Source organism: Delphinapterus leucas, chromosome 6 (assembly GCF_059928025.1).
Source record: "Delphinapterus leucas isolate spDelLeu-1000000601 "Yukka" chromosome 6, BTC_Dleu_Yukka2, whole genome shotgun sequence".
Taxonomy (NCBI): domain Eukaryota; kingdom Metazoa; phylum Chordata; class Mammalia; order Artiodactyla; family Monodontidae; genus Delphinapterus; species Delphinapterus leucas.
Genome location: NC_143134.1, coordinates 48,136,989 through 48,150,613, shown reverse-complemented (window position 1 = coordinate 48,150,613; position 13,625 = coordinate 48,136,989). Strand labels below are relative to the sequence as shown.

The window sequence follows — 13,625 nt, the reverse complement described above, 5'->3', positions numbered from 1 at the left end:
TCCCTTACCATTTACCATGGCAGTTCTGTCCTTCCAACTTTCTTCAATACAGGCATCACTTTTTCTATGCTTCTAAGTAAGTTTCATCCTAGCTGCAAGTTTGCAGCTCCTACTCTTTGCCAAAGTGTAAACATAGTGTCTTGTGAATATACTCCCAAATTCTTTAGCACCTTCAGAACCTGGTACTGTCTTTACTCTCTTAGCTCCTAACATTACGTGCTGGCTAGGTCTTGCAACTATTTTGTGGTATAATCTTCTTTCTCCTACGTCAGGCCTACCAATGCCCCAGCAAGATTACATTGTAAACTAACACCAGTTATTGGCATTGTGGCCATGAGGAGAGGTGAGATTAAATCCTGAGAAGGTAACTTGACTTTTAAAGATAGAAGCCTCTGCAGTTTCTTCTACTATGGGAGTAGGATATATTGTTTGTAGTATGTGTATGGGGAGTGTAGGGAAAGGCAGGGAGATTTTTCAAGCTCAGAAGTTTAGGAGGAGGCTGGGGAGTCAAAATACAGAGGGGCATGCACTCAGATATGATCAGTTCATCTAGAGGATAGACCTAGATGTCGAAGCCTCAAATTTTTCCAAGTAGGGCCTTGGCCTTGGCATAGCAGACTCTCCTTGGTCTGGCATTTAATTTTCTTTGCAGTTAGGTCACTCATACATCCAATACTCAAAATCATTAGTCCATCCCCTTCTACTGGGACACCGTCCCATTCATTTCTGGTAAAAATGTTAACAACTGAACTGCCACCTACGTCAAGGACAATTTGTGCCCTTTTGTTCCACCCCTACCCCCATCACCACCACCAGGGCTGGGGTCTTTATCTAACAGGACAGTCAGTAATCCACAACTCCATCTTATTGCCCACATTCTTGAACCAGTCCTGGTATCTACTGCCTCAGTTTGGATTCCTATGAAATGGATGCTAAGAAAATATACAGTGCAAGTTTATTGCTGAGCAATACCTGTGAAAGGAAGGGGGAAGGAACTGTATTGGACAGAGAGAGGAAGTGTGATGGGGGAGGTGAGCACAAAAGCCTTGGTTAACCCACTGTGGAGCATTGGAGTGAGGAGTGCCTGTCTGAGCTGTTCCACATCAGATTGAAGTGGCTCACTGCTGCTGAAGTAGACTCTGAAGGAGCAGACAGCTGGAAACCATCTGCCAACTGCACTCTGTATATGCCCTCTGTTACCTTGAAGGAGGATCATGTCTACCACAGAGGTGGAAAAAATTCTCTAAAGGAAATATTACCTTCCTTCTTTACCTTTATATACAGCCAGACAGATAAGAAACTATCTTAACTTTGAAAGATCTTACTAAAGGAAAGTATAAAGCCCCCCCTATAACATTTTATTTCAAAACTCTGCTGGCTAAAAGTACGCTAGGTTAAAGAAAGCAACTTTTGGGGAGGCTATACTGAAAACACTTATTTTTCCTCCCTGACGATGCAGAGAATTATATGGCTGAATACACTGTGAGTGTAATTCACCAGACTCTTATTGTTAGGGCAACCGTCTAGCAAGCCAAGCACTAAGTGTGCCTAGAGATAATCTTTCTTTGAAGAACACTGCAAAGTTCTTGCCTTAAAGATAGGTAATGGCCCTACCAAATGCAACACAGATTTTGTGCAGAGAAAATGTCAAAACCTCCCAAACAAGTCGACTTAAAATGGTAGATGTGATGAATTTCCATGTGGTTTCCTATATTTCTGTTTCAGAATTTAGTCTCAGATGTTGTATATTATTGGTTCATATTTGATATTTACTTCCAAATATTTCCAAAACCATAACCATCCCTCCCCGCAGGGAGGATACTTGAAGTCAAGAAGCTTTACTTCGAGTTTCATAAATATGATTTCATAGATTAGATGACATTTTGTAATACAGGGATATTTGTGATTTTTAACTCTTCATGATGCAATAGTATGTGAGAGTGCCTCTATTTTGTTCAGTTCAGCCCCAATTTTTTTGTAATTTCTATGTGGTAGGCATTATATTAGGTGCTGGGAAAACACAGATAAATAAGATGTGGAAAATGCACTATTAGCTGCTCAAAGGGATGCAATGTGTGAGATTAAAATGGGCTTTTAGCATGTAAGGGGTGTAAATTACACCCTGAGCCTCTTTCCTTAGGAGATGTATATGGAAGGAGCAACAAAACATCATTATCTGGATTCTCTTTATCTTAAGCTGATCCTTGTACATTATCCTTGTATACACGATCAAACATGAATCCTTATTGTCTCTGTAGAGCTAAAGGCTCACTCTCTTAGGGCTCAAGCTATAACGTATCAAAGAATCTAATCAGAAGAGAACTGTGGGAGTGTTTGTAACCAAGTCCCCTCTACCCGCAACTCCTTAGTCCTCCATAAGAAAGAGCAGTTGTGCATAGTATGCCTTGAACCAGAACCTCTCTCAAAACCAAGCAGATATAAACAGTATCACACAAATCCTATCATGTCTTTTACTTTTGTATGTGTTATGACTTAACACATCAATTTGTAGGAGGTTTTGAGTCATTGATGTTACTGAGTTTTCTATCTGGAGCTACCCACAGATATGAAGAAATGGAAAGGAAATAGTTCATACACTTATTTCTGGGATCAATAATCTCAGAGTCTGGCTGATTAGCGTTTTCAAATGCTGTCACAGTTGATTACAGAACCCTGAGAATAAAGGTGTAGGTGGTGCAGGAAAGACTATTGTTCTCACTGTGAACTCTGATTTTTTTCTTTTAGGTTGCAGAACGAAAAGCCTAAGGGAAAATGTAGGTCAAGTGCTCTTATCCCCTTGCAACTTTTACAAGAGCAATCACCAAATCACAGTGACTGGGCCTGATTTCTAATGATGGGAAGGAAGAGAAGGGCAATAGGTGAAAAAGCAATGGGCAACTGTTTTTAACTCATATTTTAAAATACAAGGCAGCATAAATCATATTTTTTTTAAATTAGGAATATATTTGATATATTTAACCTAATTTGACTTTGGTTATTATGAGATGACTCTCAGCTTCTTATGAGATGACTTTGGGTTATTATCATATTAACATGACAAAGGACATGAGAAAAGGAGAAATTGAAACATGTTTATAAGGCACCGTGTTTAATGTGCTCTAATTCTCTAATTAACACACAGCCCTTTACCAAATAATTATTTCCTAAACATGTGGATGTTTAAGACGGGAGAGATGCTTTGTTCATTAGTATAATTATGGTAAAATCAGATCCACTTAATTTCTTGTTTACATATATTATATTAATTTAAAAAACAATGTATAAGAATTTGGAGTATTTCATACTACCTCAAAATCAGACATATTTGTTATCTAAGTGAACTTTTCTCATATCTCAAGAATAATATTATTTTAATTGGGACAGTTATTAATGTGATTAATATTATAATTAAATATATAACAAAACTTCCTATTGTATTAGAATTGGCTATGATGACTCTGCAGTGCTAATATATCATGTTAGAAATGTGAGTATAACTAGAAAATTGACGCAAAAATCTCTCTTTCAGTAAGTTTTTTTTTTAAGCACTGCCTTCAATTTTGAGCCAGGCCTGGATATTTAATTTGAATTTTATGGTACAGGGTGTTGACAAAAATATTCTAGTTTGAGGAAATGATATGTCATATTATGAGATTAGTGTAAAGTTTTCTTTTTTTTTTAACAGATTTATTGGAGTATAATTGCTTTACAATGGTGTGTTAGTTTATGCTTTATAACAAAGTGAATCAGTTAGACATATACATATGTTCCCATATCTCTTCCCTCTTGGTAGTGTATGTATGTCCATGCCTCTCTCTTTGTCCCATCTTACCCTTCCCCCTCCCCGTGTCCTCAAGTCCATTCTCTACGTCTGCATCTTTATTATAATCTCCAAAATTTACAAGCAGCTCATGCAGCTCAATATCAAAAAAACAAACAATCCAGTCCAAAAATGGACAGAGGACCTAAATAGACCTTTTGCCAAAGAAGATATACAGATCACCAACAAACACATGAAAGGATGCTCAACATCACTAATCATTAGTGTAAGGCCAACTGGCCCGAGGCAGGGGAACACAATCAGATTCACAGGTTGCATCAGACCGAAATTCTCCTGACCACCCACTTCCAGAAACTGCCCTGGAGACATTCCGGACCACCCAGTTCCAGGAACTGACCTGGGGACTTTGAACCCAGCCCAGCCTTCCCGCCTTTCGAGGGGCGGGACTAACGGTCCCCCAGGATATCTGAAAAGATCACCAAATAAGGAATACCCTGTGCCCTCCCAGATTCACCACACCACTTTCCCTTCTTCCCCTATAAAATCTTGCCCAACCCTCGCCCGGGTGCGACTTCTCTGGCCCCTTTCTCTCGGACCAGTGAACCTCGTCCGGGAATAAAGCTCACTTGAAGCTTTCCTCTGTTCCGCGGTGCCGTTTGTTAAGATCCGACCTTACAATTAGAGAAATGCAAATCAAAACTACAATGAGTTATCACCTCACACCAGTCAGAATGGCCATCATCAAGAAATCTACAAACAATAAATGCTGGAGAGGGCGTGGAGAAAAGGCAACCCTCTTGCACTGTTGGTGGGAATGTAAATTGATACAGCCACTATGGAGAACAGTATGGAGGTTCCTTAAAAAACTAAAAATAGGGCTTCTTCCCTGGTGGCGCAGTGGTTGAGAGTCCGCCTGCCGATGCAGAGGACGCAGGTTCATGCCCCGGTCCGGGAGGATCCCACGTGCCGCGGGGCGGCTGGGCCCGTGAGCCATGGCCGCTGAACCTGCGCATCCGGAGCCTGTGCTCCGCAACGGGAGAGGCCACAACAGTGGGAGGCCCGCGTACTGCAAAAAAAAAAAACAAAAAAAACAAAAAACTAAAAATAGAACCACCATAGTGTAAAGTTTTGAAGGCAATCTGATGGGAAGCAAAGTGTTGGAGGTTGAGGGCACAGGTTGTTGTAGAGATGCAAACGTAGGAGAAGATGCAGAGATAATGGAATGGGAAGACAGGTCATATTTATATTTTCTTTTATCTGTTTTATCATTTTGCCATTATTTGGTCCAAAAGACATATATCTGATTACACCTTTTGAAAATCAGAACACAGGGGAGGGGAGAAGAAACTACAGGATCAAGGGCACAATCTTGAGAAAATCACTCCCACTCTCTGAGGGTTCCCACTAACTCATTTGGAAAAGAAGATGTTGGACTTTAGTGATTTTTCAACTCTAAGGTTTCTGCATAGCAGCACAGCATAATGCATTAGGAAACACAGTGCAAGATATTTGTTCCCTAATTAGTTGGATAATATTTGGAAACATTACAAGATTTTCCCTTATTCATATTTTTCTTCTGCTCTGATGACTAGTTCTTGAGGCTATTTGTTTTCTCAGCAAAGGGAGGAACAAATACTACCAAGATAAGGAAAAGAATGACACTTAAGGGCAATTTCCACTGGAAAAGAATGGAAAACAGAATACTCTTTTTGTACTGGGGAAAGAAATTGGAGGAGAGGGAATGAGAGAGAGCCAAGTGGCTAGAGTCAATATCTTATGTATGTTACTCATATTCTGAAACAATGTGATTTTAAAATCTTTTATTGAATTAGATTTGATTGGATATCTAATCAGCTTTTAAAAGAAATTATATAATAATATTAATGGAGATAGATGAGAAAAACAATTATGAAAAACTAAACATTTAAGTATCCTTTAAGCATATTTTATGCTCATTAATTGTCCCATCTTACTGATACTCCACCATTCATTGGAGTTAAATTTTAGGGAGGGAGGGCTAGAAAGAACATGATAAGTTTGGGGGTGATACCTTGCTTCTCAGGTATAGTCTGGTAATGTAGAGAAGCTCAGCACTCACCTTTCCCTGTTCCAACAGCTGGAGAATTTGAATTTATTCAAGGAAGAAAAAAAAGATAAAAAGAGACTTAGAAAATCCAGAGTTAATTGAAATTAAAATAAATTGCTGTTGATTGGTGTTTTTACGTCAGTATCTTTTAAACTGTAGCCGTAACATATTGGTGAATCTTGAAATCAATTTGTGGGTTAAAAATAGCATAAAGTAAAAAAAATACAAGTGTATCCCACATGGTGTTAAGTGTTGTTTGGCGAAATATGAGGTTCAGTTTTATATCAATAGTCAAATATTTCTATCTCTAAATCTATCTATATCCTCACACATACATATTTATATTTCTGTTATACTACATCACAGTGAGAAAAAAAGTATTTCTTACTGTGGGTGGATCGAAGTTAAAAACATGTTTAAACACAACTATGATATGTTTTTTAAACTGGAAGAGATTGTTACCTTGAATGGAAATTTAAGTTTTCTTTGTTACTATCAGATGAGAATGGAAGCTCCAGATTAAAGATGAAACCAGTTTTTGAAAACAAATTAATTTTTTCTCATGTCTGAATTTTTGTGTGTAAATTTTGACCCTAATACACTAAAAATAGTTCAAGTTCTTGAGTTTGTGTATAATTTACTACTTAAAAATACAATGCAGTCTAGATTATACCTTAAATATCTTCACCTTCTCTTGTATTTTGATAAGGCTTCTCAAGTGAAAGAAAGTAGTAGTGTTAAAGGCACTTTATTAGGAATTGTTCTTAACCTGGGAAGTCCCCATAAATTTTGTGTGTTGCACTCTGTATCATTTGCCATTAGAGACAGGGTGGAAAATGCTGATTCTTCTTGCATTAGGAATCTCTTAAATTCCCGTCAACCTTAGCCTATTTGTCTGTCAAAACCTGAGAGGGAAGGAAGCATGAGACAACTGTGACAGGATAAAATAAGGGAGAGGTCCTTGGAATTCTGCCCGTCCTTCTCCTCATTAGTTGTCTTGAGATAATCAATGCCTACTCCCTCATCTGGTGACACACTTGCTGGTATCAATGTCTTCAGGACTTTAACACAACATATAGCAGTACTGCAGAGACAAAGAGCTGAGAAAAATAGGTAAAGATGAATTGGCCTCTGCCTTTCTAAATCCCCATGGATGATGAACTCCAACCTAAGCAGTGACTCCTCCCAAGGCTGCTTCTCTCTGGTTGTAGAGGGTAGAGCCTTGACCTGAAAGCTCTTTTGGTAAGGTTTCTGGTGCTTGAGGTTCTTCACACTAGCGTGCATCTATCTCCCACTATTCTTGAACTCACAGGGCTTGATACAAACGAGGGTCTGGTCAATAGCCAAATCATCTTTTCATCTTTGCTTGACCAAAGAAGTAAATATCCCCAGAGAAATATGAGTATTATTATTATATTATGACTATTATTAAAATATAATTGATTAATAGCATTGTACTAGTTTCAAGTGTACAATATAATGATTCAGTATTTTTATAGATTATACTCCATTTAGGGTTATTATAAAATATTTGCAATATTCTCTGTGCTGTACAATATATCTTCATATCTTATCTATTTTATACATCACAGTAGTATATACCTCTTCATTCTCTACCCCTATCTTGCCCCTTCCTCATCCCTTTTCCCACTGGTAACCACTATTTTTTTCCCTATATCTGTGAGTCTGTTTTTGTTTTGTTATATTATTCATTTGTTTTATTTTTTAGATTCTGCATATAAGTGAAAATATATGGTATTTGCCTTACTATACTTGGCATGTTACTCTTCTGACCAAATCTTGAAATAAATATATCAAGTTCTCTGGAAAACTTTCAGATTTTTTATTGAAGTTTGCATTGAATTTACAAATCAATTTGTCTTCCTATCAATGTATATGGTGTATCTCTCCATTTTTGTAGTCTCTTCTTCAATGTTTCTTAATAAAAGATGTAAAATTTTCACAGTAAAAGGCCTGCCTGGCTTTACTAAAATTATCTCTAAGGTAGTAGATATTTTCTAATGCTATTATAAAAATATTTTTACTTATACTTCCCACTTATTTGTTGATAGAGTATGGAAATGTAGTTGGCTTTTGTATACTAACTGTTATCCAGCTATCTTGACAAAACTTTTTTGCCTTCTAATAATTTGTAGATTATTTTGAATTTTCTGTGAATGGTAACATGATTGATAAAGAAACAGAGTTTTATTTCCTCCTCTCTGATCCCCATATCTCTAATTGTTCACCTTATTACACTGGCTATAATGTCAAATAAAAGTGAATAAAGGGACAATAGTGGGCAATCTTTTCTTTCTGAAAGTCCATTCATAAAACTTTTATTCTACTTACATTAACTTAATACATATGTTCTTAAAAATTTAATTGATATTGAAAACTTTATAAGAAATTAAGTAAACCTATCCATCATGTCAACTTATTTCTCTGTTAACTACTTTTACAGTCATTCAAGTACAGCACGAAAATGAAAAAAACCTAAAAAAAGTTAAATACAACTTTGTTTTACTACTGTGATTGACATTTATAAAGTAATGGATATCAGGAAATGCATTTTTACTGCATCTTTAATTGTACATTTGTTCTTAGATTGCCTAAAACATTTAGATACAAGTAAGTGTAGCAAAAATAATGAAAGTAAAAAGCAGGCAACTTTACAAATTATGGAATATGAACCATTTCTGCCTTTATCCAAAGCAAACTGGGACACAACCTTCTCTAAAGGAACACTTCTGTAGATGTAGTCAAAAGTGTGCAAATTGAGGTTGTGTATTCCACAGATACACTTGGTTCAACATACAATATCCATTGGTATATATATATTTGTACTACAGCCTTAAACTCTAAATCTTAAAGGACCCACAGTAACGACACCTCTGTCTAGAACCAATTACCCCTTCTATCTCCCACCAGGCAGTTTTTTTGCTTAGACATGGAAACAGTTTTCACACTGGCCCTTGTCAAGCCACAATGTACCAAAAGTACTATGCCAAGCATTAATAACTTGCATAAAAATTCCACATCACCATATTGAGCACCTCATAATGAAAACAGGTAAGTCCCTAAATGCTAACTGACCCTTTTTTTCTAGTATTAAACGTAAAAACCACATGAGAAAGAAATTCAAATAGAAGTAATATAAAACTGTCACAAAGCATAAAAAACAGCTTGGATGAGAATGGTCTTTTGTAAATTTTAGGGTGATGCAGACAAAAGTTGAAAGGCTGATTAATTTTCCCAACTTTCTCCTGCGTTGGCTTTGTCTTCTTGGGTATCTGATGTGCACAATGTTACGTTGTCTCTCAGTCACTGCGTTATTAGCCTCCTGTCTTTGTATGACTCTTCACTTAATGTAGCAATGGTTTCATCCAAAGTTGTCTTTGAAAGAAAGCAGGCTTTCTCAGAGGAGTTCAGATCTCAAAATAGAATACAGGGAAATTAAGGACAGATCCAATGTGATAGGAGGAGTCCATTACATATCCTTTTTGCTGATTTCAAAAGCCTCTTGGTACGCTTGTTGTGACTGATCCACAAACCCTTTCTTGTCACCAGTGGCAACCTCAGACATGTAACGGTAGTAGTCACCTTTCATTTTCAAATAGAAGTGTTTGCTCTCTGCTTGTGCAGCATTGGGATCAAGAACTCTTCCAAAAGAGACAGTACATCATTGCGGATGTACCCTAACCTTGGTCTCAACCTCCTCTCTTCACAAGTCATCTGTTGTTTTGTTCAGCATCTTCTGTCTTTAACTCAGTACTTGAGATGACCCTCCAAAATGGCCTACAAATTCTTACAACATTTTTATAAGTAACTGAGAGAAGATTACCCTTCCCATTGGATAATTCAGCTCCTTGCTTAGTTACAGACTTCATGCAGGCTGATGTGACATCACATTGCTCAGCCTGCTTAGCCAGTTTTTGTTTCTGATCCAGCTTATTTTCATTCATGACTGGATGTTTATGTCCAAAGTGGCTGGTGGAAGATGGATGGGGGCTCAGCAGTGTCTGACTTTTTGTTTTCAAAGATACTTTTGTCAGATTAATGATGTTCTCATCTATTCCTGAATTACTAAGAGGTTTTCTTTTTTAAGACATGAATTTAGGTTGAACTTTATCAAATACTTTCCCTGCACCTAACTGAAATAACCATATTGTTTTTCTCTTTTAATATCTTAATGTGGTAAATTATAGTCATGGATTGTTGAATCATAAGCCTGAGGAAGAGCAGTTTTATGCATTTTCTTTTCATATAATTTATTTTCTTTGTTATATGTACCCATACAAGTGTAATTGTAACCAAGCAGGGCCCTACTGGGCCTTCCTGGGACAGACCCCTCCCCCATATTCTCTGGTTTAGTTCCTCTCTTAAGTATTTAGGTAACAGTATCTGATGCACATTTCAAGAGTTGTTTTACAGTTACTAAAACCCCCACCAAAGGGGAGACATTAACTACTTGATGACCATGGGCACATAGCCTGCAGGCCTCCTGGAGACCAAGGATTGATAACGTTAACCCCTGTGGCATTGCCCTGCTACCTCACCATCAACCAATCACAGGACTATGCTGGTTACATAACCTGGGACTCCCCTCCCTCACCTGGCCTTTAAAAACACTTTCCTGAAACCTATCAGGGATTTCTGGTATGTTTGAACACTAGCTACCCTGGACTACTTGTTTGGCACGCTGCAATAAACGCTGCACTTTCCTTCACCACAACTCAGTGTCAGTAGATTGGCTTTACTGCGTGTGGGTGAACTGACATGTGTTTGGTTTGGTAACATACTTTTCAGTTCTTTTAAAATTTATTATAAAGTATACCATGCTATTTGTAATAATTTAGGACTTTTTACTAAAAATATATTGTTTAGGTTTATGTATATTATCACATTCATTCATTTTGACTGTTTCATATTTCATTGTGTAAGTAAATAATTTATTGTATGTTTGTTCATATCAATTATCAGAACTTTTTGTAAGCTATAGTAATAAATATAACATGTAGCTGGCACAGGAATAGAAAACTGGCCAATGGAATAGAGAACCAAGAACTAGACTCACCCATTCATAGAACTTTAACTACGTCAGAGATGTCCTGTCTCATCAGTAAGGAAGGGTGGGAGGATTCAATAAGTGAAACTGAAAAACTGGCTATCCACAAAAATAAAATCATTTCCAGAAAGATTAAGGATTTGAATATTAAAAACAAAACTGTGAGCATCTTAGTAGAACATATTGGTGAACATATTTTAGGCACAAAAATTATTGACAATATTTGATAATATTAAAATTAAGAAAATTGGTTCATCAACAAATACTCCTAAGTGAAACATAAGTTATAAATGAGAAAAAGCTATCAGCAATAAACACAGCCAACAAATAAATTTTATCAAGGCTAGCTAAAGAACTCCTACAAATTAGTAAGTAAAGCTACAACTCAAAGAAAACAATGGGGCAAAGGACATGAAAAAGCATTTCACAGCAGAGAAAATACATATCGCTAATAAATGAACTTCATCCATTGTCAGGGCAATGTAAGTCAAAACTGCTATAAGATACCATTGTAACTCTCATTAAACGAGCAGATATTTTAAAAGCTTGGAAGAACCCTGTGATAAATGGAATATTTCCGGCCATATCAGTAAACAAAGGATGTCACAGTCATCAACGATTGCAGCCCTCCAACATGAGCTGGTGAGCCCTGAGGAAACTCAGGGCTGAAAAGAATACCTGACATCTAGCAGCCATCAGACTGCAGCCACTCCCTACAGTGAGCTCTCAGGAAACACAGGATGTGAAAACACAGCATACTGGCCCCAGATAGCTGAGGTGCATATCAAAGGAATGATTTCAGTGAGCCCAGACTCTTGCATCTTCCCATACGTAGAAAAGCGCTCAATTCCTTAACTTGAGATATCTGGTTTTCTTTAATTAACAATAATCTTTTGATGTACAGACTACCTGCCCTTTGTTACAAAATTTCTATATAGCCTGGCTCCCCCCACCCCCCCACCTCCCTGCCCCCCGCCACCTTCGCCTCCTTGGAGCAGTTTCTCAGAGTTATCTGAAGCCCTGTCTCCCAGGCTGCAGTCCTCATTTTGCCTCAAATAAAACTTAACTCGCAACTCTCACTTTGTGCATTTTTTTTAAAGTCAACATCTGTGTTGGAAGTGATATACACCTTAAATCTCTTATGCATTTCTGGTAGGAGTGCTAAGTGTTAAAAGCACCATGGTATTACCTTGTAAGTTTAGACTAGTAATACTAATCCTGTATATAAAGTCAAGAGAAACATATGTTTATATATATGTTTATACATATATATATCAGAAGACATGTACAAGAATGTTCATAGCAAAACTGTTCATAATAGCAAAACCATAGAAAAAACTCAAATGTTCATTGGCAAGAGAGTAGATGAATTAATTGTGTACTTACATGATGGACTATAGAACAACATTCAAATTGAACAAATTATAGCAACACTGTATATGACTGTTAACTGCATGCTATTTAGTGAAAAAATATACTAAATTATTACATTATAGTACAATATCCTCCTTACTAGTGTTAAAACAACTAAAATCATATACACTTTATGGAAACATGAAATAGTTAAAAAGAACATATGAAATGGAAAGCAAGAGAATGATGAACATAAGAATCAGGTGACAGTTTCTTTGGGTGAAAAGGATGAAAGAAATAGGAGAAAAACAGGGGGAAAAGCCATAGAGCTAGAAATGAGTTACCACGAAAAATCTGGCTTTTAGTGTTTTTTATGTGAAAGATTGTATCATCTGCAGAGACAATTTAACTTATTCCTTTCTGAATCAGATATATTTTATTTCTGTTTATTGATTAATTGCTCTGGCCAGAGACTCCAACCAAAAACTATTACAACTAATAAATGAATTCAGTAAAGTTGAAGGAAAAAAAAATTAATATACAAAAATTAGTTACATTTTTATACACTAACAATGAACTATCTGAAAAAGAAATTAAGGATACAATGCCAATTACAATAGCATCAAAAAGAATAAAATATTTAAGAATACATTTAACCAAGGAAGTGGAAAATTTGTACAACTGAAAACTGTAAAACAGGGCTCCCTAACCCCCAGGCTGCGGACTGGTACCAGTCTGTGGCCTCTTGGGAACCGGGCCGCAGGGGGTGAGCCACAGGCAGGCGAGGGGGCAAAACTTCATTGGCCACTCCCCATTGCTCGCATTACCACCTGAACAATTCCCCCCCACTCATGGAAAAATTGCCTTCCATGAAACTGGTACCTGGTGCCAAAAAGGTTGGGGACCACTGCTATAAAACACTGATAAAAGAAAGATATAGGAATCAAAACAGTATGACACTGGTATAAAAACAGACACATAGACCAATGAAACAGAATAGAGAGACCAGAAATAAACCCATACGTATACAGCCAGCAACAAAGGTTTCAAGAATACACAATAGGGGAAGTATGGTCTCTTCAATATATGGTGCTGGGAAAACTGGATACTCATATGCAAAAGAATGAAATTGAAACCTAATCTTACACCGTAAATAAAAATTAACTTGAAATGGATTAAAGACATAAATGTAAGATCTGAAACCATGGAACTCCTTAAAACATAGGGGAAAAGCTCCTTGACACTGGTCTTGGCAACAATATATATATTTCTTGATATGGCACCAAAAGCAGACAAGAAAAGCAAAAATTAAAAAGTGGGAATACATCAAGCTAAAA

The 13,625-nt window shown here is 36.9% G+C and overlaps 1 pseudogene; it reads right to left on the bottom strand.

Moving 5' to 3' along the window:
- Positions 1 to 7,616: 7,616 nt before the first annotated feature.
- Positions 7,617 to 10,589, bottom strand: LOC149748935 (14-3-3 protein zeta/delta pseudogene; annotated as a pseudogene).
- Positions 10,590 to 13,625: the final 3,036 nt, after the last annotated feature.